Genomic DNA, 10,613 nt, shown 5'->3' with positions numbered 1-10,613 from the left:
CGGGAATAGTCATCCACAATAGTCAAAAAATATTTAGCACTACATATAGAAGGACAATAATAAGGACCCCAAACATCGCAATGTATTAAATCAAAAGAAGATGAAGTGGATATGGAGCTAGATGGGAAAGATAGCTGGGTTTGTTTTGCCATAGGGCAAATAGTGCAAACATATTTATTAGAAACTGAAATGCAAGAATTAAAACAAGATAAAGAATTAATAATGTTGCGAGATGGGTGGCCTAAGCACTAATGCCACACATCAAAGGAGTGTGAATGAGTGGATAAGGCTACAATAATGGAGGGAAGCAACTCCAAATAATATAAGCCATTATGCTCTTTACCCAATCCAATCATCTTCTTCATTCGTAAGTCCTGAAAGACACAATGATGAGGAAAAAATGTTACTAAACAATTGAGAGCTTTAGTGATTTGATTAACGAATAATAATTAAAATGAAATGAAGGAACATATAAGACATTATTAAGAGAGACGGAAGGGGTGGGGGTGAAAGTCCCTAAATGGGACACAAGGGTTGTTTCACCATTGGGTAATGTAATCGGAGATGTATAAGGTGTCACATCCCCTCAGCAGGTACCCTAACTGGCATACCTGGGTGTGTGATCCACAACCCCGAGATCAAGTATCGAGGAAATCATCCTCCCACATATGCAATAACATAATCATGAACAGATAAAATCAAGTATAATATTATAAACAAAAGATCAAATCAGAAAATGAATATCAGCATAATCAGAGTGCGGAAATGATACCAGATGTAAGCACATCAAAAAGAAGTACAGAGAGGCGGAATCTCACTACACAGTTACAGCGGAATGTAGCACGTAAGTCTAAAAAGAATTACAACTATTTTTAAAGAGAAGTAAGGAAAGAAAATCAAACTGAACTACGAGTTTTCTATCCTATAGATAACATCTTCAAAGTAATGGACTTCATCAATCCAACACAGATGTTCCAATTCTACGTTACGTCTAATTGTAGTACGCAACTTGATCGCTCGAGGGATCATCAGTGTGATCTTCATTGTTGCCAGTACCTTGCGTGTAGTACGCTTTATCGGCTTGCGCTTCATCGTCTTGTCCTTCATAGTAGTCAGTACCTGTAGAATAATCTAACAAAAAGATCGCACAAAAAGGAGTGAGTTCGAATGAACTCAGCAAGGCAAGTTAACTCATAACAACATAAATAACATACAGCAGAACATAACATGATGCAATGCAATATGAAACAGATAATGTATGTATGCATCTAAACTCTACGTATGCTGGTCTCTATTAGCAGACATGCTTTAAGTCATAGCACCATACTTCTCTGGGTAAGTCTCAGTCACTCGACTCCGGTTGGTAGTGGGTTCGTCATCCCTTAGGACATTACATAATTGGGGGTTAAGTCACCGCTCTCTCACATCACCATTGGTCTAAGTACTGGCGCATGTCAGGGTTAAGCCTAACCCAATGCAAGTCATCTACTCAGTCATATCAACTCAGCTCCAGATACATCCATTCCTCCCCTCTCGGGATCCTTTCCGGTATCCTTCACACCAGAGTCCTCATAGTCACGGACTACGAACTCCTCAACCCTATATATTGGTTATCCACATATGGTAAATGGGAAGCTCTCATGTCCCCTCACGGGTTGGTTACCGGTCTTGAGCGCCCATGAGCCCATGTGTGAAACCCAGCCCTAACCTTGACCCGGAAACCCTATTGTTTGTAGGTCTGACAACCCGAAGTAAGGCAAGAAGTCAACTATGGGCCATCTCAGTGGAAGACTTGGTGTTTGGCTTAGAATCCATGAGTGTTGATGACAATGTTCCATTTATGGAAACTGCACCCTGATGAAGAAGGAATTAGTTGATGGACTTGGAGTACTCTTTGACTTGGTTCAAAGGCATTTCTATCTACTAGGTAAGCCACTTGATGTGCGTGCAAATCCCCTTCATGTTTGGATTTGATCTGAGCCTTCATTTCCCTGTTTTTGACTTGCTGTCCTGCTTGGTCGATTGGGCCAGTCAACCAATCAATCGACCAATGGGCCCTGTTTTGTTGAATTAGGTCTTGGCTTCTCTATTTAAGTCCAACTTCGAGTCTAATTCATCTTTTGTGCCTCCAAACTTATTGGAACGAACCAGAGCTCTCCTCAAGTCATCTCCTCTGCATCCTTGGTGATTTTCTTGACGGATCTTCGTCAAATCTTGCATTTACACAAAAAGGTATGAGATCATCCTCTTCTATGCTTCATCTTTGATTCTCCATTGTTTTTCTTTCCTTTTCTGTTTGAGGACAGTAGAGATGATGTTGCATCTCTATTGCAACCATCACTCTACTCATCTTCTCTCTTTTCCTAAGGATCTAAAGCTTGGTGGATGATCTTCATCAAGATCATCACTCGCTTTTGAAGGAAACCATGTATTCATCCTCTTTCCTTTTTTAGATTGATGTTCTTTATTCTTAGATCTATTTTTCTAGAAGATCTATGCATGCTTTTCATGAATCCTTTATCAGATTAGTAATCCATCATCCTATAGTTTCCCGTCCATGATTTTACTATGATTTATTCAAGAACCATGATTAATCTAATTATAGTAAGTTTTTGTTTCCTAATTTGTAACTTGAAGACTTGATATTATTAAGGTTTTGAAGTCCTCTGTATACCAACATACTATCCTTGCACATTCCCTTTTGTTTGAAGTCCTTTTGAATCACCAAATTCGGATTTGTATTCAAAAGTCTCTGATTTTTATTAGTCACTGTCTCTGTTGATCGACTACTTGGTCGACTGAGGCAGTAGACCAATCAATCGACCAATGAGGACAGCAACCTTATATTTGGTCTGTTTTGGATGATTTGATCTCTTTCCTTCTAGGTATCTTTCCTAATATGTTATATATACTTGTTTAGGACTTTCTTTCCAAGTTTAGACAAGATCTTATTTGATCCCCAAGATCCTTTGCGAATTAATTAAGGTAAGGATAATTATTTCCTTAATTACATAGATTGCATGATTTAGTTCCTATATTTAAATCTCTTTGATTTACTTCTATAAATAGATTCTTATATTGGCTGAATACTGATGCAACTACTTTGGTTACAATAGCATTACTTGTTTATGCTAATTAGTTCACGTATGATTTACTTACCATTTATATACAAGTTGGATGTTGTTATTGATTTCTTTCCATAAAAGAAGTTACTATATTTGTGATATGAATGATTTACGGTTGTGAATGATTAGGTATGGTTTGGAAAGGGGAGGTGTCCTTTTGACACTTCTGTCCTTGGATACCTACGGGAATATTATGGGATTTTCCGGAGATGCCCTTTGGACACCTTCCTAAACTGTTGGTTGACATATCTAAGGCTGTCTAGTAGTGTTTGGCTAGGATGTCCCGTTATATCAGACCTTAATCGGAGGGGTATTGAGACCGAACGACCCGTGGTAGCAATGGGGATTCATGGGAGCTCAAGATCGTAACCAACCCGTGAGAGGACAGGAATCACATTGTGGGGGCCATTTATTGGTAGGGTTGCATATGGATAGACTTGGGCTCACGGGTGCTCAAGACCGGTAACCAACACGTGAGGGGACATAGAGCTTCCCGTTTACCATATGTGGATAACCAATAGGGTTGATGAGTCCGTAGTCAGGGATTATGAGGACTCTAGTGTGAAGGATACAGGAAAGGATCACCAGGGACGAGAAATGGACGTATCTGGAGCTGAGTTGATGTGACTAAGTAGGAGACTTGCATTTGGCTAGGCTTTGACCCTGACATGCACCAATACTTAGACCAATGGTTATGTGAGAGAGCGGTGACCTAAACCCCAGCCATGGAATGTCCCGAGGGATGTCGGACCCACTACCAAAAGGCGTTGTGTGATGAGATCTTCCTAAAGAAGTACGGTGCTATGACTTAAAGCATGTCTGCCAATAGAGACTAGCATACATAGAGTTAGAATCATAATGCATCATATGTTTCATATCATATTGCATCTTACTTTGCTTTGAAATCTTGCTATTTATGTTATTATGGATTAACTGCCTTATTGGGTTTCTTTTGAAACTCACTCCTTTTGTGCTATGTATTGTTAGATTTCTCTACAGGTTCTGAGTATCATGACTGCTCGTATGAGGAAGCGCAAGGAGAAGAGACATATCTCCAGGAAGGTGATTGCGGTTACGACAATTACACCAAAGATTCTGTGGGTGGTTATGTTGCATACGATTCTTAGTCCGACCATAGAGTGGAAGCGTCCTTGCGCCATTTTTGAGATTTATACTTATAGAGATGTCTTCTATAAGATTGAGAACAATTTAGTTACTCATTGTACTTGCTACTGGGATTAGTTTTCATCCATTTTCCTTTTCTTTTTGTACTACTATTCCGCAGTTGGTAGAGTGAGATTTTCGCCTCACTTTACTTTATGATTTTGATATTTTGATTGTCTTTCGTACTCTGATGATATTGGATTTTATTCCTTCCTTATTTGGATTTCTCTTTTATACTTTGCACATTGATTATTTATGTTCATGATTATGTTATTGTCTATGTGGGAGGTTGATTACCTCGATACTTGATCTTCGGGGCTGTGGATCACACACTCGGGTATGCCAGGTAGGGTACCGGCTGGGTGGATGTGACAGAAAGTCTATCCATATGCAACCCTCTCAATAAATGGCCCCCACAATGTGATTCCCCTTTTCTCTTTTTGGTTTTTTTTTTGTTTTTTTGTGTTTTTTTGAATTTTAAAAGTAACCGCAAGCGCACGGTATCGTGTAGCTAACGAGTCGATCTCAGGGAGATATGCCACTTAGAATTTGAACTTCTTAATAGTAATGCGAGAGTGGAATGATTCAATTTTTTTGTTAACTAATTAATTAAACTAAACGATCCTAATCTATATATCTAATGCAATCGAATTGAAACGAACAATAAATTAAACACAATCAATGCATAAATAAAAGACAGGAAAATGCAGATGCAACACCACCCGTCACCAAAAGCAGAGGCACGACTGTAGGCTTGCTCCGGTTATGTGATCCGAGATTATGAATGAATAGGCAGAAAGTAAATAACAGAAAGTAAATAACAAAGCAATAAACAAAGCAATAAAAGGAAAAGGAAATAACTAAAATGCAGATGCAACACCACCCGTCACCAGAAGCAGAGGCACGATTTGTAGGCTTGCTCCGGTTATGTGGTCCGAGATTATGAATGAATAGGCAGAACAATAAATAATGATAATGCTGAAAGTAAATCCTAAATTAAGAATATAGAGGGGTAGATAGAAGCGGGAATGGAGGGAGGAGAGAAGATTAATAAAGAAGGTTACTTACTTGCGAATTGAACAAACGATTCGAATCTCAACCAACCCTAACAACCAGATCTAGATCTAGAATGATCTAAATCTGCAATTGCTAGACCCAGAGAAAAACGAATCTAAAAAAATTGAATCTTGAACTTGAAGCTTGAACTTGAATTGCATTACATAAAAAGATTAAACCTAAACATTGAATCTAGAAATTTAAATCTCACTAATGCAAGCAAAGAAAACTAGAGAAAACATAAATAAACTGAAGAGAGAAGAAAGAATGCTTCTACTAAGCTCTAAGACACGTTTTCCTTTGATGGAATATGATCTCCTTTTATAGAGTTTACATGAGATATGAAGCACGGCCGAATTTGAATAAAACTCAGGGTTTCTATCTGACTCATCCAATTAGGGTTTTGACGTACTAATCGCGCCGACTTAGAGAGATCAGATGCATAATCCCACCGTTGGATTTGAGGTTTAAGTAGTCGTGAAGCTCTCCTCCAAAAATCAGCATGATCGGACATCGGATGACCGTTCGATGAAGGGTTTGATTGAAACTGGACAGAGGCATTCAAAAACGGGATTTTTGCTTCATCCTTATCTGAATATAATTCTTTTTCCTCTTTTTCTTTCTTTAATCAAATCCCAAATAGAAAATAAGATATTGAGGTATGCAAGGACTCTTTTCCATTTGGACTCTCTCAATAATATCTTTGTAGATTTGATTTAAAATCTCAGCCGTAGATCAAATTTGCCTTCTTTATCTCTTCAATAATTCGGAGTTGGCCCGTAATCACACATCTCTAGCCCATCATGCTCCAGATCAGGCCCATTTTCGCATTTGAGAATTTGAATGGACTTCTTGACGTGTAAAATAGCATGATTCAAGCCCAAAACTCCAAATATTTGCTTAAGTCTTGAAAAGTCCAAAAATCTGCAAAAACAACATAAAACCCAAGGTAACTCCATTCTAAGTGTATAAAATGCATGCTTTATGCCCTAAGATTTCACACATAAATGTGTTCATCAGATTCCCCCACACTTAAATTAAGCTTGTCCTCAAGCAAAAATTAAAGAAAAATACAAATGCAGGTAAGAAACTAGTGCAACAAAATAAATCCTAACTCACTTTCGTAGGAATCACGGTTACACTTAGCATGTGCAACAGGCCTTTAAACCACTAGGTTACCCCTAGAGGACGAGTTTTGTCTCGTGGATGTTTGCAGTGAATGTACATCCAAAATTCCAATTTTAGCTCAAAATAAAACATTGCAAATTCCAACTCTAACAATTGGTAAGTACTTATACAGGATCAATAGCTATGACAATTTTTCTCACCATTGATTTAAGATCCCCCACACTTGAACTTTATTACCCCATATTGATTCTTGAGACTTAGCATATATCTTAATCAAAGACTCACCTTATATCTTTCAAGTACACCTCCCCTTTAAGCAAAACCACTCATAAAGTAAGGGAACCAATGACTAAGGTTTTGAAGTATTTTTGACCAAACAATTTTACCAAGGCATTGATGACACTTGTATTTATTTCTCTTTTTTTTTCTTTTGAGTAGTGAACTCTACATTACTCCACTACAGTTGGCTTGAATGACATGGTGGAGCAAACACCAGAAACCCAAGTTACTTTGTAGCTTTGCTTTGCATATGCCCACATAGACAGTGATGCGAGAGTTCTTTTCAATAATCTCCTTCCTAAGAGTTTCGATCAAGTCACCTCGATTCCTGAGTCGGAGTGCCCTGTCTAGTTCCAAGGAATTCAACTTTTACTTTCTACTCTTTTTTTCTTTTTCTTTTTTTTTTCTCTTCTTCTTCTTCTTTTTTCTTCTTTTGTCATGCCCCACACAAAATTGATCTCAACTTCTAGCCAAAGAAACAAGGACCCACAAAACTCATAGATGGTTCGACGCCTTAAGTTAAGGGCCTTTTATTTTTCTAAGGAAAGTCTCATCTCAACATATATACAAGTTACCTTCCTCTCAACAGGGTTTTTATGTGTTCATGATGGGTACCAAAATCACTCTCATTTCACACATCATAGCAATTGAAAGAATATGTATAATAACCAAAAGTCAAAGTTAAAATCTACAACGCAGCTATACCCCCCCACACTTAAGTAATGCAATGTCCTCAATGCATGTATGCTAAACAAAGAAGACAAATGAGGGGTATACCTTTCAGTCAATATGTGCTTATCATGGGAAGCTTTAGTCTTATCTTCAATATCAATGTATGATGGGGAAGGCACTCCAAATAAGAAAAACCGTGAATCGAAAAATCATCTCTAAAGATCTCAAGAAAAACATTCACAATGTTAAAAAAAATTCTCATCATACGTTGAGGTTCTCTTGAAGGTTTTGCATCTTTCATAAGATGAATATGATGTTGTTCAATGGAAGAGCTTAGACCTTTGATATGAGTGACAAACCAACCCAATGCTTCTCTATTATCATTCAACGGTGTGATCAACTCTTCTGCTTTGTCAGAAGTTAAATCAGAGACAACAATAACAGGAAGATGATTATCTTGTCTCAGGAAAGCATACTTTAAATTAGAAGGCAACTCTTTCAATTCTAGCTTGGGGGGTTCAATTATTGATGGCTTGGGAATGGAGATGGAGATGGATAGAGGATTAATAGGCTCCAAAGGTGTGTGAAAATTTAAGACTTCAGAAAAGAAAGTTTCACTATCATCATCCAACATATCCATACATTCTTGAAATTTAGAATCAAAATCAATCTCAAAGTTGGTAATCACGTCATTAGGAAAATCAAAAGATTCCTCAAGCATATTGATCTCTTCTTCTATTTGTGGTTGTTTCCCTATCCTGAACATATTAAACTCTACAGTTTGATTTCCAAAAGATAATCGTAAGAGGCCATTTCGACAATTGATTAATGCATTACTGGTAGCCAAAAATGGTCTTCCTAGAATTATTGGGATTTCATCTTTGATTGAAAAAGGTTTAGTATCTAGCACAATGAAATCAACTGGAAATATAAATTCTCCCACTTTCAGTAAAACATCTTCAACCATCCCTTTAGGAATCTTAACTGACCTATCTGCCAACTGAAGAGTAGTTTTAGTTGCTTTCAATTCTCCCAATCCTAGTTGCTTATAAACATGGTAAGGCAAAAGATTCACACTTGCACCAAGATCAAGTAAAGCATGTTCAATGTGTGTATTGCCTATGACACAAGCTATGGTGGGGCTCCCTGGATCCTTATACTTGGCTGCTACAGGTTGAGTAATTATGGAACTAATGTTACCTGCCAAGAACGCCTTTTTGGGAATGCTAGTGATTCTTTTATGAGTGCATAAATCTTTCAACACTTTTGCATAGGCGGGGATCTGAGATATGACATCCAAAAGAGGGATATTCACTTCTACCTTTTTGAAGACATCAAAAATTTTCTCCATAGTTGCAGTCTTCTTCTTATTAACTAGACGACTAGGATAAGGGGCCTTAGGAACATAAAGACTCTCATTTGAAATTTGCTCTTTTCTCATAGTTTTTGATAGTGGTTCTCCAAACTTAGGTACTGCTAAAGCAACTGGCTCATCCTCAACTTCTATGGGTTTCTTAGACAAACTCTCATTAGGAGATACTTGAACATTCTCCTCATCACAGTGGTCACTGATCTCGCTCTTTTCATTAATATGTGACTCACCTGTTAAATACCCTTTCCCACTTCTCAATGCAGACACAGAATTAATTGAAGCTAAAGAAGAATGGGAGGATTCAACTTGGTTGACTTGATTTGGTGGTCTTTGATGAATCTGAATCCTAGGATTTAACTCAGGTTGGCTAGGCATTTTACCTTTTTCTCGCTCAGACAAAGTACTTGCAAGAGTGGAAATTTGTTTTTCCATATTATGCATAGAAGTCATGAAGGTGCTGGAAAGTACTTCCATATTCTTCTCTAAGGAAGAGAGACGAGAAAACTCTGGATTGTTACCTCTGTTGAAACCAGGTGATGATTGATTTTGTGCAATGTGAGGCATATGAGGCACAATAGGTGGATTGATAGGTCTAGCTAAATTGGCATTCTGGAAATTTGGGGCTTGAGGGAATTGGACATTTGGATAATGAGAAAATTGGGCATTTTGCTTTTGAGGGGCACCAAATTGATTTTGTGTGGAATAATTACTTAATCCATTTTGGTTTTGCCCTTGAGACCATGAAAAGTTAGGATGATTCTTCCACCCAGGATTGTACGTGTTACTGTACGGGTTTGGAAACATTGCACTGACATTCTCATGTTGGTCTCCAGAATAGCTAGGACATTCCTCAATTACATGTGTAGGAGACTGACACCATGCACACATAGCAATAGATTTGTCAATAAAATGTGCTTGACTTGGTGGTGCAGCTTTAACTACCAAAGTCTCTAACTTTTTTAAAATGTTATCTATTTGTACTTCCTTATGGACTTGGCTATCAACAAAATATCCCCTACTAGTCCTTTCAGATTCTTGGGTTGACTCCCATTCTCTAGTTTTATCTGCTAGGTCTAAAAGAAATTCCCAAGCTTCGGAATCATCAGTGAATGATGTAAATCCTGTGGGGCACATAGATTCTAAAAGTTGCTTGCTTTGATAATCGATACCCTCATAAATTATTTGGCATAAATGCCACAATTCTATACCATGGTGAGGGCATTCTTGGAGAAGGCTTTGAAACCTCTCCATTACCTTAGCAAAGGACTCATTGGGTTTCTGACGAAATTGAAGAATATCATTTCTTATTTTATTCGTCTTAGAGAAAGGAAAGAATTTCTTCAAGAATAGGACAGTGAATTGTTCCCATGTGATAATGCTATCCCTAGGTAAGCTATAAAGCCACTTTTTAGCTTGATCCTTTAATGCAAATGTAATGAATCTTAGTCTTACAGCATCATCAGTGAGCTGTTGTACCTTCATAAGGACACAAACCTCCTCAAACTCCCTAAGGAACAAGTATGCATCTTGATCAGGTAACCCATGAAATTGGGGTAACATAGATAAATAATGAGATTTGAGCTCAAAATTATTACCCCTCACTTCAAGTAAACGTATACAAGAAGGTTGTGCAGATCGGGTAGGATAAAATCTATCCCTAAGACTCTTAGGTGGAGGTGGTGGAGGTAGACCTTCCATGGTCAAGTTAGACACTCGGACAATTCTATTTGTAGAATCACGAGTCCAGACACACATGTACTAACTCCCTAATGCAATTAATGGCTCCCTAAGAAAGGATTTTTTTTTTTTTTTAATTT

The 10,613-nt window shown here is 37.8% G+C and overlaps 1 non-coding gene across 1 annotated transcript; it reads left to right on the top strand.

Annotated features, from left to right (window-relative positions):
* Positions 1-10,000: 10,000 nt before the first annotated feature.
* Positions 10,001-10,107, top strand: LOC149028943 (small nucleolar RNA R71). The gene has a single exon (XR_016171345.1). It is a non-coding gene; the product is annotated as a small nucleolar RNA R71 (small nucleolar RNA).
* Positions 10,108-10,613: the final 506 nt, after the last annotated feature.

This window comes from Hakea prostrata, chromosome 1 (genome assembly GCF_041222555.1).
Source record: "Hakea prostrata isolate BN-2017 chromosome 1, UWA_Hpros_2, whole genome shotgun sequence".
Classification (NCBI taxonomy): Eukaryota; Viridiplantae; Streptophyta; class Magnoliopsida; order Proteales; family Proteaceae; genus Hakea; species Hakea prostrata.
Note: the sequence above shows the minus strand (reverse complement) of the source record. Positions and strands in the feature narration are given on the sequence as shown.